The 17,710-nt window shown below is 35.5% G+C and overlaps 1 pseudogene; it reads right to left on the minus strand.

Annotated features, from left to right (window-relative positions):
* Positions 1-8,393: 8,393 nt before the first annotated feature.
* LOC150021176 (heterogeneous nuclear ribonucleoprotein C pseudogene) lies at positions 8,394-13,149 on the minus strand (annotated as a pseudogene).
* Positions 13,150-17,710: the final 4,561 nt, after the last annotated feature.

Here is a 17,710-nt window from a genome sequence, read left to right on the forward strand (position 1 = left end):
TCTATCTATGCTTCTGTTTTTATTTTGTTCATTAGTTTGTTGTGTTCATTAGGTTTTATATATAAGTGAGATCATGTGGTACTTGTCTTTCACTGGCTGGCTTAATTCACTTAGCATGATATTCTCCAGATCCATCCATGCTGTCGCATAATGTAAAAGTTTCTCCTTTTTAAAAAACTGCTGCATAACATTCCATTGTGTAAATGTTTTTTTTTTTTTTTTTTTTTTTAATTCACTTACCTACTGATGGAAACTTAGGCTGTTTCCAGATCTTGGCTATTGTAAATAGCTCTATTATGAACATAGGGGTGTATATATTTTTTTGAATTGGTGTTTTGGGATCCTTAGAATATATTTCCAGAAGTTGGATTGCTGGGTCAAATGGGAGTTCCATTTTTAATTTCTTGAGGATAGTCTATATTGTTTTCCACAGTGGCTGTACCAGGCTGCATTCCCACAATGGTGCACTAGGGTTCTATTTTCTCCACATCCTCATCAACGCTGTTGTTTGTTAATTTATTGATTGTAGCCATTCTAACAGATGTAAGGTGATATCTCCTTGTGGTTTTAATTTGCATTTCTCTGATTGGTCATATTGAGCATTTTTTTTTTTTTTTTTGTATGTATATGGGCCATCTGTATGTCCTCTTTGGAAAAGTATCTATTCAGGTCTTTTGCCTGTTTCTTAGTTGGGTTGTTTGTCTTTCTGGTGTTGAGTTGTATCAGTTCTTTGTATATTTTGGAGATTAAGCCCTTACTAGATGTATCATTGGCAAAAATGTTCTCCCACGTAGAGGGTTCCCTATTCATCTTGTTTGTGGTTTCTTTAGCTGTGAATAATTACATATATTTAATGAACATTTTTATAACTACAACCCTGTCAATACATAGACCATTGTATTTTACTTCTTTTGGTAAATATTTGGTTTATAGATTTATCAATATTATGGTAAATAGCTCTAATTTACTTATTTATACTGCTGTATAGTATTTAATAATACAATTTTTATTCACTTTATCATTGATGGATAGTTACTTTAAATATTTGGCTATTGACAACATTTCCAATGTGAATCTTGTATATACCTCTTAGTGCATGATTGTATTATTTTCTCATAGGTAGAATTTCTGGATCATAAGACACAGAATCTTTAACTTGAGTAGGTAAGAATAAACTTTTTAGTGTGGTATACTCTTTCATACTTGGCCCTGGCTGGTTTAGCTCAGTGGATTGAGCGTCGGCCTGCGAGCTAAGTGTCGCTGGTTCGATCTTCCAGTCAGGGTACATCAGAGAAGGAAAACTCTGACTCCAAAAAACCTCCGCTGCCTTGCGGCATACCTCTTCAGGGGAAAGGCTAAGGGAGTAAACCCCGACAGAAAATCCGGAGCCGGAGTCCCTAAGGCGGTTTGACGTTGTAGTCAACACCGGCAACTCCTGCGGCGCACCTGAAGCCAAGCTGTATTGACTCCGTCTTTCCCTTGGACCCTTCAGCTGCGAAGAGAGGGGGGGTCTGCTGCATGGGCAACAGCAGACCCTCCATATCACCCTGCCCAGGCTCTGTAGCTTCAGCGTCATCGCATGATGTCGATTCAACACGGGAGGAGACAGATACCATGTCACTCCCGAGTCGGACTGCACAGCCATTCTCGGCGGTGCAGATAGACTCTTAAGAAGCTACACCATCGTCTCTCGAGACGGACGGCTGCCGACGACGACTCTTTCATACTCCCGCCATAGTGTATGAATATTCTCAAATGTTGCAAATTCTTTTTTTATTAAAGATTTTAAAATTTTTGTTCTATGGTGGAGTGGTTGTATTTCATTGAAGTTGTAATTGGCATTTTCCAATTTTTTAATTTGATTCAATCTCTTTGCATATTTTATTTTCTATTTAGGTTTATATTTATTTTGAAGAGTACCTGTTGTCTCTTGCTCATTTAAACAAATTTGTTGTTTGTCTCTTTTGTGTTGGTATGTAGTATTCTAAACCTTTGTTTTTAATTGTGTTGCAATTATTTTCTCTCACTCTAAATTTTTTTCTATATTTTAATGATTTTTTAGGTTATCAGGAGGTATTCATTTTAATAAGGTCCAATTTATTAATCTTGTCTTTTATAGAGAGTACCTTGTGTGTTTTAAAAATTATTTTCTACACAGATTTCATAAATATATCCTCTTACATTATCTATTAATTTTATTTTTCAGCTTTAGATCTTTACCTATTTAGAATTTATTTTTGTGTGTAGTGTCATTCATGGTTTAATTTTATTTTTTCAAAAATGGATATATAATATTTCTATCACTGTTTATTAATAAGTCCATCTTTCCCTACTGCTCTGCCAAACTCCCTCTTTCATATATCAAATATCTATACATGTGTAATTCTGTTCTGAGCTTTCTGTTCTATTTCATTTTAAATTTGTCTATCCCCACATAACACAACACAGTTCTAATTTCTAGCATTTTATAACAACCTCTGATATATAGTAAAGAAATTTCTCTCGACTCGTTCTTTAGGTGTATAAGGATTATTCCTTGTCTTTTGATTTTTATATGTTTTGAAATAAATTTGTCATGGTCTATTATAACTGAAATAAACAATACTTGTTAGAATTTCAATTAGGATTGGATTTAATATATAAATAAATTAGGAAAAATGTGACATCTTTATAATACCCAGTCTTTCAATCTCTGAATATCTACCTACCCTATATAAGGTTTTTAGGCTGAGCAAATGTTAATAACTGAGAAACTCAATAAAATATTTTATATGTATGTTAGATTACATAATTATTAATTACTGTTATCATCATTATTAATAAAGTTATTTTTATGGTATACCAGTATATTTATTTAGATTTTTATATTCTTCCTTAAAAAGTTTGATAATTTAAAAATAATTTTTGTAGAGGTCTTACACAACTTCTGTTTGGTTTATTCTTAGGTAATTGATATTTTTATTCTGTTTTAAATTGAATTATTTATATATTCTATTTTATATCTATTTGTTTCTGGTATGTAAAAATAAAATTATTTTTGATGATTGAAATCTAATAACTTTGTTAAATTATTTAATTAATTTCAAGAAATAACTTACAGTATATTTTGGATTTTCTATACACTTAATTTTATCATCTGCTAACAATGACAATTTGCTTTTTCCTTTGAAACCTAAACCTTACTATATCCTTTCTCTTTGGTATTGACAGACTAAGATCTCCCTTAAAATACTGAATAGGTCCTGGCCGGATACCAATGAACACAAGAATAAGTGGGACAACAACTTGATCCCTCTCTCTCTCTCTCTCCCCTTCCTTTCTCTCTTTCCCTCAAATCAATAAATAAAAATAAAATAATATATTGATATATTTTCTGACAGCAGAACATCTCAACTCAAAGAGAAAGCTTTCAGAACTTTACCATTTAATACCATGTTTGTTGTAAGTGTTTTGAAAATATCCCATATCAGGTTAAAAAAGATCACTTCTGTTCTTAATATGGTACAAATTCTTATCATCAATAGATTTTGAATTTTGTCAGTGTATTCTCTGCATCTGTTGGGCTAATTATATGTTTATCTCCTTTTATATGTTGATGTAGAGGTGAATTACATTAATTGATATTTTAAAATTCTAAGTCAACATTTTATTATGAAATAAAACCAAGCTGGGCATAATATATTATCCTTTATGTATATTAATGAATCTAGTTTGTTAACCTTTTTAAAAAATATTTTTTTAAAATTCAAAGTAAAACTTGGAATTGGCTTAATTTTCTTTCTTTCTTGTGCTGTCCTTCATGTTTGCTGTAAAGTTGATTATAAAATGAGCTGAAGAGTATATATAACATGTTTTCTGTCCTCTGGAAGAACTTATGTAAGTTTGTGCTCCATCTGCCATAACACCAGCTTGAGTAGCTTAAGGAACAGAAATTTATTTTCTCACAATTTGTGTGGTCAAACATCTGAGATCAGGGTGTAGCATGGTTGGGTTAGGGTGAGAACTCTCTTCCTGACCTGCAGAGGGCTGACTACTCACTATCCTCACACCAGCGACAGAGAAACGGGGGAGAGAGAGAGAGAGGGAGAGAGAGAGAGAGAGAGAGAGAGAGAGAGAGAGAGAGAGAGAGAGAGAGAGAGAGAGAGAAAGCTATTTGATGAATAAGATCACCATAAGCCTAAGCTTATAATGCCATCATTAGGGCCCTACCCTCATGACCTCATCTAAATCTAGTTACTTCCCAAAGACTCTAGCTCCAGAAACCACCACATTGGGGGTTAGGGCTTCAACATATAATTCTGGGGAGTGTACAAATTAGTCCATAGCATTCTGAAAGTTTCTTCAGTGACTGCTTAGAAAACACATATATGTAGCTACCTGGGTCTATAGTTTTCCTCATGGGAAGAATTTTTATATTTGATTCAATTTCTTTAAGATTATTAGGGTTTTTCATTTCTTCTTGAGTCACATTTTTGTTAAAAATAGACTTTTCTACAAATTTGTTCATAATACCCATTTTATCTATTTCATGTCTACAGTGATTTCTCCTATTCATTCTAATATTCTCCCTGCCTTTCTTCCTCCTTCCTTCATTTTCTCTCTCCCTGATCAATCTTACCACAGGATTTATTTTTTCAATACACAATTTTAGATTTGCTGGTCTTCTCCATTTTATGTTTTTAAAACATTTTATTGATTTTTACATGTATGTTGTTCCTTTTCCACATTTCTTTGCTTTTATTTTTGATAGTTTATGAAGCACTTTAGCTAGATGTTTTATATTCTTAATTTTGAACATTTTCCCTTTTTATTATATACATTTCTTTTTTTAGATTTTATTTATTTACTTTTAGAGAGAGGGAAAAGGAGGGAGAAAGAGAGGGAGAGAAACATCAAAGTGTGAGAGAAACATCCATCAGTTGCTTCTTGCATGTGCCCCAACTGGGAACTAGGGACAGGGCCGGCTACCCAGGTGACCTCTTGCTTTGCCAGACAATGCTTAACCAACTGAATCATGCTGGCCAGAGCTTATTATATACAATCATTGCTAATAATATTTTACATGTAGATTTAAATTATTCCTGTAAGCTTTGCTTTATAGTATTTGTTACTATACAGTTCAAAATATTTTCTAATTTCTTGTATAATATTTCTTTGAGCCATGTGATATTTATCTTTATTTATTTATTTTTAAAATTTTTAAAAAAATTTTATTGATTATGTTGTTACAGTTGTCCCAATTTCTTTTCCCTCTGCTCCCCTCTACCCTGTGATCCCCCGCCCCCCCAAGTTGTCCCCTCCTTTTAGTCCATGTCCAGTGGTTGTGCATATAGCTCTTCTCAACACCTTCCTGTCTACTCCACTCCCTCCTACTATGCTTCTTAATTCTTGCATCATCTCCCTCCCTTTTCCCCCTTCCCCCTCCCCGCTGACCTCCCCCAATATATTCCCCATACCTATATTTCTTTTTCCCCTCTTGTTGCCTACTTAGTTTGCCTTTGTTTTGATTCCCTAGTTTCTGCTGTTGGTTGTTGTGATACAGTTTTCATTTTAATGTTTGTAGTTTTGATTCTCCTTCTTCTAAACAACTTCCTTTAACATTTTGTATATCAGTGGTTTGGATCTAACAAACTCCTTCAACTTTACTTTGTCCTGGAAGCACTTTCTCTGCCCTTCTATTCTGAATGACAGATTTGCTGGATAGAGTAATTATGGTTGTAGGTTTTTGCTTTTCATTCCTTTGAATATTTGCTGCCAGTCCCTTCTTGCCTGCAGAGTTTCTTTTGAGAAATCTGCTGATAGTCTAATAGGGACCCCTTTGTACATAATTCTTCTCTTCTCTCTTGCTGCTTTTAAGATTCTCTCTTTATCTTTAATTTTTGACATTTTGATTATAATGTGTCTTGATGTGGTTCTCCCTGGATCCAGTTTATCTGGAACTCTCTGTGCTTCCTGGACCTGTAAGTCCATTTCCTTCCCCAAGTTATGGAAGTTATGCTTCATTATTTTTTCACATAATTTTTCATTTTCTAGTTCTTCTCCTTCACTCTCTGGTAATCCTATAATTTGAATGTTCATTCGCTTATAGCTGTCCCAGAGATTTCTGAGCCTCTCTGAATATTCCTCATTTTTTGTTTCCACTTTCTGCACTGGTTGACTGTTCCCTCCCTATGTTCCGATTTATTGATTTGATCCATGGCTTTCCCTTCCTCACCACTTGTCTTGTATGTATTTTTGTTCATTTCAGCAGGACTAGCCTTCATTCCTTCCCTGTCTTGATTAAGTCCCGCTGTTAGGTCTGTAAACTGCCTTATGACCATAGCTCTGAACTGAGCCTCAGAAAGATTCTTTATTTGTTCATCAGTCAAGTTCTTAATTTGTTTTTTTGGTTAGCTGTGTGATTGATATTTCAATCATTAATTCTGCCATTCTGACCGTTTTGTTTATCTTTCTTTCTTGGGCTGGGCGCTGTCACACCTCCTACGCTGTATTGGGCAGAGCTCCATGTACCCATCACAACCTGGTGACCCATCTTACCACACTGTGGGGTTTTGTGTGGGGGCGAGGGTCCAAGATGGATTCCTGCTGTTACTATCCACTGAGAGACTGGGAGCCTCTCCTCCATCCCCATGCCCTCTGGGCCTCACAGTCTGAGACAATGGGGTCTGTCTTCCCAGGCATTGGAATCACGAGCTGACAGGTCTGGTCTACAGCCAGGGCCAGTTCCCAGGTGCTTCTCTCCTCTCCCCAAATATGGTTGTCTGCTTACCGGGTCCCACTGTTCATTGCTGCAGCTGCCACCTCCAGCACAGCTCAATCTTTCAGCTGTGGGTTTGCCCCTTCTACCTGTCTGGGCAAGTACCACTTGTTTATGACTTCATATGTTGGACTTCCATGTAGTTTTATTTTCTGGAACTTCTGGTTATTTTTGGTTTTGCGGTAGTTGTAGTCCTTAGTTGTGGAGGGAGAGAGAGTGTGTTGGTCTATGCCTCCATCTTGGCTGGAAGTCCCATGTGATATTTAGAATACATTGTTTAATTTCTGAATATATGAGAAATTTTTTAGTTATCAGTTTCTGAATAATTTTTGACATAAATGCATTGTGGTCAAAGAGCATATTTTGTATAGTTAATATATATTTTTAAAATACTGTGATTCATAATAAAATATGAATTTCATATAAAATAGTACATAAAACATAACCACATAGCTTACCAAATTCTTATGAAGTGATTGTTCATGTTATTATCACCCCTAGTATGCTATAAAACTGGCAGGGACACAGAAGTTACCTTGTGCCCTTTCTGTTTTCTCTGTGATTTCAGTACTTTGATATCTGTTGACATGTACTTTATGGCACAGTTTTTTGGAAGTAAATTAGTTTTATTCTCCAGTTTTTTTCAATTTCCCTAATATCCAGACATGTTTGAACCTCTTCTATTTAAGGACAGAACAATTTAGCACACAACAAAAACCTCAAAAAAGGGCATCAACTAGACCAAAAATCACTGATGTATTTCCCAATTTTCTTCATTAAGATATAAAAGCAATTTTTATCCACTCCACATCAAAGTTACTTGTCTCCTTAATATACACCCACCCCAACACAATATAATTTTGAGTAGTGTGTGTTGATATACGTAATAATGATTATGACTCAAAGAAAATACATATCTGGTACATTCTAGGGGGTTTGTGGAAGCTACTGTGAAACAAAGAATTTGAAATAAACAATTATAAATATAAAAATGAAAGAGACATTTTTTTTCCCTTCAAATATCTGGTTTAATAAGGACCTGTTTATTGGGCAAATAAAAGGTCCCAAACATCATGTTGTTCACAGAAATAACCCACTGTATCAATTTTAGAAAATAAATCTTAAGACTATTACAGTAATTATTTTTCAGAAGGTGCATTTGATATGCCAACTCTCATTCACAAAATACTTTGTTACATTTGTGTTGAACATCTTGTGTGGGGTTAACACATACATACCTCTAACTCAAAGCTGCTCTCAGGTGCTAATCAACTAATGAGATTGCCTTAGCAGTTAGGGAAGCAACTATTGAAATCATATATGAATGTGAAGAACTGTACTCAATGCATAACAAGAGATTATTTTTGAAACAATTGATAAAAGCCATACATCTTTTTTACTGTTAAGTCATAAAGAGGTATCAAAATTAAAAGCAAATTACAGGGTAAGACGACTACTAGGAACATCAAAGGAAGTGAAAATGGTACTAGGCCCAGGGCAATATAAATTAATGAACATAGGAGCAACAAGGATGGGGAAAACAGTGAGCATGTGCTGAAGATACTAGGGGAGAGGATCAGGTGAAAATTTTGATTTTAGACAAGTGCTTAGGTGAAGAAATAATGGGACAAGATTTCTAAACTTCACTATGAGTGTAAGAGTCTTCCTTGCCATTGGTGCTGTCTCTGTCATCCTCTCCTTCCTCAACCTCTTTTTCATCATCCTTGATCAACTCCAGCTAGTCAACCCCCCATTTTTCATGATCTTCATCACCCTCTGGGTTCCCCTTCTCTGCAGAGTCATCTGCACCCGTCTAAGACTCTACCTTCACATCGGTCTCATCTTTCTTCAGGGAGCTGCTGCTCCGCTTCTTTTCTGACTTGTTCTTTGTCTCTCCTTGTTTGCTCTGTTTCTTTTCAAAAAATTTCAGGCTTTCCAGTAGAACATTCACTTTTTGTTTTATCTGGTCCAATTCCTTCTTAATGTCCTGAAAGTCATCTCCTTTCAACTTTCCAGACTTGGAAGAAGATCTTCAATGTCTTCTCTTAAAACTGAAGCCACTTCTGCCCCTTCGTGAGGTGTTTCCTGACACAACGCTAGAATTTCCAGGGCAGTCCAGCCAGAGTAATAAGAGGAGGAGAAGGAGGAATGCGTGGTGGGTAATTGCACATCCTGTCATCATAACCCATTGAAAGTCATAGTCCAGGTCAGAAGAGGAGATGTACATCTCCGCTGTAGATCATTTCACACCTGCTTTTCCTCAGTTTACTTTTGGCTTTGTGGCCAGATTAATGTCTAAAACAGTGGTTCTCAACCTTCCTGATGCCGTGACCCTTTAATACAGTTCCTCATGTTGTGGTGACCCCCAACCATAACTAAAGAGTAGTGATTAATCACAAAAACAATATGTAATTATATATGTGTTTTCCAATGGTTTTAGGCGACCCCTGTGAAAGGGTCATTTGACCCCCAAAGGGGTCGCGACCCATAGGTTGAGAACTGCTGGCCTAAAACCTGGCCAGCAATTGTTCTGCCATCTTCTCCTGCTACCACAGCCCAGCATTTCTCTCATTAACGTATTGAAGAAACGCAAAGCCCCATGAACAGAGCAACCCACAATTTTGCCATATTTTAAGAAGATAGCCTTCACGCCAGAATTTCTTAACCACAAGAATATTGAGATTCCTAATAAATACATGGGAGTTCATGGAGTGAGGACCTGTCTTTTTGGTAACACGTTGGCCATTGTCTTTGACAGGTTCCTCACAAATCCGGAATGTAGCTGAAGATCAAAAAAGTCCCACCAGAGGAAGATGAGAGAAGAGATTCGATTCTGAATGTCCTACTCAGGGTTTCTGTGTGGAGAAGGTGACTGTGCTTGAGGTCGGTCGGAAATGTGGCTGCAACTGCTGAGCCTTCCTCTCTTCTGGATCTATTCCTTCTTTTGCTACTATCAATATTTGCTTTTTTTTTTTTCAAGGCTATGTAATTAGGTACATACAAATTTAGAAATATTATCATTACCTTCTGGAATTGTTCAATAAACCCTCTTGTCTTACACATTCTCTCTTATTTTTCCATGTGTTTATCTCTTTTTGCAGTTTTCTGTATTTTTTGTTGACCTATCTTTCAGTTTTCTTCTTTTTCCTACTGTACTGATGTTCCTAGTTTGCTTTCAAACCCATCCACCAAGTATACTTTTAAATTTTATTTGATAATTTATTTAATTGTACTTATTTTTATAATTATTTTATATTTTAAAGTTTTATTGCACTTTTGCAATTTTTATTTCTTCAAACTGTATTTGGTTATTTTTCAAGTCTATTTTGTACTTTTTCTAGTTTCCCATACTCTGTAGGTATTTCTGAGTTTCTTGAATATTTATGCACAGTAAGCATAGTCATGTTGTAATCTGTTAGTGATAGGTCAATATGTAAAGACTTTTTTATACTTCTGGTTCTTACTCAGATTTTTTTTCCTTTGTGAGTGTGTTTGATTATCTTTGACTCTCATGGCCCTTGAAAAATCATTCTGAGATTCCCCAATGCTTAAGGTGTAGATACTTCTCTCTCTCTGTATGTGTATATGTGTGTGTTAAAGAGAGAGAGGGAGGAAGGGAGAGAGAGAATTTGCTTGTACTCCAGTAGGTAGTAAAAATCTAAGATCACCTAAAACTTATTTCGGAACTTAAACTTACAAATATGCACAAAAACCAAGGATAAGATTTTATAGTAGAGTTCTTAACCACTATGACATAGTGTGTCCTTTAAAATAATCTTGAAAAATAAAGTTATGGGTTGACAGGAGTTTCATGGTAAGTGGAATTTCTCCCCAACAGAAAAGACTTTATTACCCAGTAGGCAGAAGAAAAACAAGTATTTTTAATAATAGAGAAATTAATAACAGTAATTGTTTTGTATGTTACTATGACAGTCACTGCTAAACCCTTAATATAGAATATATTACTTGATCCTTAACATATATTATCTTTATTTTGTTGTGAAAGAAACAGATTATGTGAAGTCAAGCAATTTACCCAATCTTGCAATTGGCTAATAGTAGAACTAAAATTAATCTACAAGTCCCTCCAACCCTACAGCTTCACACTGTATAACAAACCTATCTCCACTTTTTTGAAGCAAATGGATGTATTCTATATGTTCATATAGAATAACTTTTTTCTTTTAGAAATATATAGGCAGAGAGGGGAAAAAAAAAAGGTCCACAATATACCTTTGGCATTTTCTCAAAAAGTACATTAGCATGTTAGCATAGAAATAGTTGTTGGCAAGGAAAATACCTAAGCTCTACCTTGCCTTGCTGCCTTACTTAGACAGTTAATTTACTTTATTGAGTCTTGAGTAAATTTTCATGGTGCACTAAGCTATTTTTATGAGTGAAAGTTTATAAAATACCTTTGGACACTTTTGGATTAAAAGGTAAGATACTTTTTACTGTTTGATTAATGTTGCTGCTGCATAAAATATTATTGATGACATTTGAAACCTATACAAGTGCAATTTTAATATCCTTTTTAAAATAAGAAAGAGCAATTTAGGAAGAAAAATGTAACTATTTTTGTCAGTTTCTATGTGAATACTTTAAACAGTTGATTCTCAGTTCTAATGGAGGGGCATAAGAAGAAGTAAACAACTTAACCTAAAAATATAACAACTAGGAAATATATATTTATAATTTGTTAACAGAAACTGCATTTTGTAAATCAAAGGTCTTCTTCTCTCCCTTTTTTATTTCCTTTTGAGAAGCAGGGACAAAGTTGTTTTGAACTCTTGAAAAATCTTATGTTGCTGCATTTAATTGTATTACTAACACCTCAGTACAATTTTTAATTTACAAAATCAGCTGCAGAATTACCTACCTCTGTGCTTAGAAACTTAATGCTGCTTTTGGTCTCCTTTGTGTCATTACTTCTTGTGAAAATTTTATTGTTGTTTACCTGGATAATTTGTGACAATACATTCAGCATTAACATTCCAAATTGTGAATTGGACCACAGAACTCCCTTGCTTAAAATCCTTTGGCAACTTTACTTTGCTTACATGATAGAACAGAAATAATATAATTATTGCACAATGTTCTTCCTCATCGGCCTCTGGCTAACTCTCCAGTCTTGAAATTCCCTCTGTGCTGCCTCTGTTCATCAGCGGCACCAAATTATTTGTTGTTCCTCAAATGGGCCATGTGGTGTCCAGTCTATTCATTTGCATATGCTCTTTGTTATCTGTCACGCCCTTTCTTCCTGACTCCCAGGTACTGTCCAGTCTTGACAACTTGATCCACCTATCATTCCTTATTTAGGGCTCTCAGGTCCACCCTGACAGAAATCTGCCACATTCTCAGTTGTTTAAGCCCTCCTGCTTCTATGTTAGTACTTTTCCATTGCATTCTAAATATTTACAGTCTTAGTGCTACTTCTCCAGTAGGCCTTTAGCTTGGCACAATAGTGAAAGTCAAATCAGTTTTGTTGAATAAAAAAAGTGTGTGGATGATGCCTAACTCACAAAGTTGTGGCAAAACGGTGGAAAACAATGGATATGAAATGCTTTGTAAGTTATCAGGCACTGTAGAATTGCTATTTATGTATTTATCAATTTTCTAGCTATATGCTCAGCATGTAAGTGAGATCAGATCACTTCATAAAGATATTTTGAGGAAAGGTTGAAAAGTATGCATTTTCATGATTGAGTTTGTAAAATGTGCAAAAACTATGGAAATAATTAGGGATTTAGAGATCACTCTCTGATATCAGAAAGCCTATTATTTACATCTTCAGACAAGACATAATTTAAAAAACCCCAAATCTTTGAATAACAAATGATTCAGGACACCATATAAGTGAGTGGGCTTTTGGTTCTGTAGGAACTGTTACTGAGTGTCCAGTGGGAAGGCCATTATGAGGAAGCTGGTTTTGAACTAGATCTTAGGGGAGAATGAGATGTGAAAGGTCACAGCCTTTTAATTGAGGGGGAGGTACACAAAGGCTTAGGAAGAAGCTGCTGCGCTCTTTTTTATTAAATTTGTTATATTGTGAATACAACTTCTCCTTTGAAATCTCTTTCATGGATTTCTTTAGCTTGACCACATAATAAAATTCTTTAAATTCTTTAAGGTTTAGCTTAAAAGCTACTGAAAACACCCAGTGGGAATTTTTCTTTTCTTTGAATTTCCAAGAGTATGATATTGTTTAGGATCAGGTTCAACTTTATATAACAGAACACCCCTGTCCCCTGCTTAATCGCCTAAGCAATATAGATTTTTTAAAAGTGACTCCACAATCATCAAAGACTCAGGCTTTTAAAATTTTTTGCTCCTTCCTAGCTTCCATTCTGGATTATCTCACCATTCAAGGTGATTGCTGGATCTCTAACCATCTTGTTTAAGTTTTAGACAGCGGGAAACACACAAAAAAAAGACAAAAAAGATGTGCCCTTATGAAGAGTTTGCCAAGGGATTCAGCTCCACTTTGGCTTTCATTTCATTAACCAGAGCATTTCATGGCCACATGAGCGCCAAGTGAACTTAGTAACAAAGTCTTACAAGGATGGCTGAGAACGTTGAGATCAGAATAACACTGGGGTCTGGTATTAAGAGGAAGAGGACCTTGAGTATTGTGTGGGTAATTTCCATTATCTACCACCAGCACATTCTTTGCATGTTTCTTGAGACCTTTTATCATCATTTTATTTTCAGCTAGTTATTTGGGACAATGTTATTTCTCTATACCAGATACTAATTCTTTGAGGGAAAGAGCCATTGCATATGAATGGCTAAAGGGAATTAATTAAGTATGTGAAGACAGAGAACTGGATGGGATCTGAGAGTGTGTGTGGTGAAGTCATAGGTAATATGAAAGGCAATGTACATTAGGACCAGATTATAAAAGGAAGGAGTCAATAATAATACATTGTTAAATTATATGCATTTACCCTAACTCCTAAGGGCAATTAAGGAAATAAAAGAAATCTAAATTTAGTTTGAAATTTATATATTAATGCAGTGACAACTAGCAGACTCTTTATTTTCCCAAAAGAAATAAACACCTGTAATATTAAATTAGCCAAAACAAAATGGAAAATTAGTTTTGAAAATCTTACTATCAGAAAGTCTACACAGATAAATGACCCTTTCATATGCAACATTTCCTTCAAAGAGATAAAATGGAGAACAAAGAAAACAACAGACATTTTTACACATTTGACATTTTAAATAAAATTTCTCTATTCTAAAACCTGAAAAAATCTGGTGTAATATTTGTTTGCTTTATTAAAGCACGTTATAGTAAGTCCTCACACCAAAGTGTTTTTCAAGAGCATTTTAAAATTTTGGTCCCCCCTCTATCCACTGTGGGCCAGGTAACCTATCTTCTTCAATCAGTTGTCTCCAAGTTTTCTTTTTTGTTTGTTTTTTTGTTTTTTTTCAAACCACTTTAGTATTTAGGTTTTATTTTATTTTTAAAAATTAATTAATTTACTTTTGGGAAGACCCCTGCTCTGTAACAATTCTCCCCTCTCAGACTTAAGACCTTTTATAATCTTATAAGGACAACGGGCAAAGATCTCACATCCTTTGACTGCTTCAAGCCGGGCATGGTTGTCGTCCTACCTACCCTTGGGTCCAGAAATCCCTAATAAGAGTGGGGGTGTGGAGGGGAGGGGGCCTTCCCACATGGGGAAGGATCGTGCAGACTCCAGGTCAGTTGGCGGTCCCTGGGTAACGGCGTGCTCGGTTTAACAGGCTGGCATCCTTGTTGTATTCTGGGGGCAACAGATTTGGCAACAGGATTTAAAAGCATCATTAAAAATTATGGACCCTATGGGTAAAAACATTAAAAAAAAATTTTCCTCAACATGTTAATACTAGTTTATTTCTAAATTATGGCAAAGTTTATTTGTGTATGCTCTAAAACATATTATAGTTCAGTATAGAAACTTTAAAAAGAATGATATAGAATATATGCAATTGAAATTCCACTATTTTCTTCTTACTCCAGAATGGATCATCTTTTGCATTCCATTACGTAACAGAACAAATCTTATTCAACCCCAACTCTCCTCCTCTTTCCCTTTTTCCCCAAAGAGGTGGGGAGGCTATTGAACTTAGGCAGTGACTTTCAAACTTTTTGGCCTCAGGACCCATTTACACTCTTAAAAATAATTGAAAAACTATTGAATAATTGAAAACTTTTGTTTTGCTGGATTCTACCAAGAAATATTTGTCATATTAAAAATTAACTTGGAGACATTTAAAATGTTTTCATATTAATACATTTAAAATGTTTCATATTAATACATTTAAAATGTTTTCATATTAATTCATTTAAAATAGTGGTAATAAACCTTTACATATTAAAGTAAATAACATTTTAAGAATATATCTATATTATTAAACATTAAAATGAAATAGCCATGAGAGTGTCATTGTCTTTACAATTTTGCAATTTCTTTAACGTCTGTCAAAACTGAAGAAAGGGATTCACATGTCTGCTCTGCATCCAATCTGCTGAGAAATTTTGTTTAGTTTGAAGTATACACAGAAAATCTGGCTTTACATGGATGTGGAGTAGGGGAGACTTTTTAAACCTCCTGTAAAAAGATTAACGGCCCGCTTTGGCAGTTCTTGGACCACACTGAGAATTGTTGAGTTGAAGTACTATGTAGCTACAAAGTATTAAAAACTAACAAAGGAAAATAGAATTTCCTTTATTGTGAAGGGGAAAAAATTTTGTATAAACACATTATTATTTGTTTTGAGGACTTAATTCCATCAGTTTATAGAGCATATTTTATTATACTGGCACCTGTATGCTTCTGTTTAAAATGAGGGTCGATAATGCAGATTTTGTTTATACAATTCTAAGAAAGAGGAGATTTTGTCCAATATTATACATAAATCTATTAAACATCCACTGCATGCTTCATTTTAAAAAAGAAACCACCTTTATGTAAAAGTCATTTTATACATAAATGTGATAATGAATGTGACAATGGTCAACTTCCTTCTTTTTTTAAACCTTATTTATTTCTTAAAGATTTTATTTTTACTTAATTTTAGAGAGAGAGGAAAGGAGGGAGAAAGAGAAATGTTGATGTGTGAGAAACATTCATCAGTTGCCTCTTGCACGCCCCCAACCAGGAACCTGGAACTCAAGCATGTGCCTTGACTGGGAAGCAGAATAAAACTGATACCCTCTTGCTTGAATGGGTGAGGCCTAACCCACTGAATCACGCCAGTCAGGGCTCAACCTCCCTTCTTCTGACAACCACTCTGAGTAAGGCCCTTTAGAAAGAAAAATAATCTTTTGCGGAGGGGTTTCCTTGGCTAGTAAAAATACATATAAATATATACGCACACATTCGTACCCAAATACTGTCTTAAGAAAAACACATTTTCTGTTTAACTGACCTGGTAGTCTGTTTATGGAAGATATGCAGGCTTGGACCTGTTTTCACATTTAATTATGATTCAGTGTAGTTTATGTAACTACAGGAGGCCCACTGTGGGAAACAGAGCTTGGCAGAAGACACAACATTTCATGAATCCTTTGGAATCCCATGGCTCTTGGATGCTGGTGGTAACTTGCTAATTCTATGTTTGAGTCCACCACCGATTTGAAGGGACATGTGCTTTGCTTAGATATGCCAAATTGCATTCCATGTAGTAGAGACGAGGGAGTGTTTTTTTAATGAAGTCACACAATGTCACATCTAGTTTAATAGCCTTTTACTACTGCTATAACAAACTACAGTGGCTTAAATGACACAGAGTTATTGTTTTACAGTTCTGCAGATCAGAAGTCTGACATGAGTTTCAGTGGGCTAAAATCAAGATGTCAGTGTAGCTGCTTTCCTTTATGAAGACTCAATTTCCTTACCTTTTCCAGCTTCTAGAGGCCACCTTCATTCCTTGGCTCATGTTCCCTTCCTTCACTTTCAAAGCCACAAAATAAAGAGGATGTGCCCCTTCTCATCCACCAAGGACCTCATGACCCATTGGGAGATATTTCCTCCTCAGAGCTAGAAGGTGGCTCTGGTGGCCACTGTGGTGATGGGCATTGTGGTGGCCCTGGCCATGATACGCTTTGATGTGGTCAGCACAAGGCTCTACTCTCAGCCCACAGATGCTTGAGGCAAAGCTTGATGTATGAGGGAATGCTGGGTGCTCTGCTGCAGATGGCTTGGACAGAGGGCATGTACATGGCATGGAAGCCTCTGACTTTTGTCTTGCCCCCTTACCATTCTTTTCCTCTTTTTCTGGGACTAGCTGAGCACATCCTCCAATACACCTACACAAAATGACAGCCATTCATCCTCAGTCAGCGAAATAGAGAAATCTACATCCTAGTGACTTCTGACCAGGTGACCTTTCATCAATGAGGGGGAAGGGGAGACAATTAATTCAACTCTATTTTTTTAGGGTCGGATCACTACAAGTTTCCATTCCTTCTTTGGGTGTCACTTTAAAACTTCTTTACATGTTTCCCTGTACAGTTCATACGCCTCCTTCATGGTTGAACCAGTCACTCCAAAGTGTATTTTTTCCCTTTCTCCACTGCCATGCTTGGGTCCCTTCTGGTCCCATGCACAACTTTAAACTCTTCTTCCCAGGCCAAAGGGAATTGCAAGGACTTGGGTGTCCTACTAGATTCAAATACATAGAGATTATATTGGTTATAAAGCTAGTTTGTTTCTGAAAAAAGGAAAAGAAGACTAAAAGGGAGGAAGAATTATATGGAAAAATAACATTGATGTCATTAACTGAAGTCTGGGAAAACATAGTTACAAATCTATTACTTGCATATATTTTGGTTAAATCAATAGAATTCCATAATCAATAGTATATATTTTATAATCAACTTTATTGTAAGAAATACAAATGTCTGTACTTCACAGTCAGCTTGTGTACATTTGATTCAGTGATTGCTATAGAAGTATG

This window comes from Furipterus horrens, unplaced genomic scaffold, assembly GCF_987537825.1.
Source record: "Furipterus horrens unplaced genomic scaffold, mFurHor1.1.pri manual_scaffold_1, whole genome shotgun sequence".
Lineage (NCBI taxonomy): Eukaryota > Metazoa > Chordata > Mammalia > Chiroptera > Furipteridae > Furipterus > Furipterus horrens.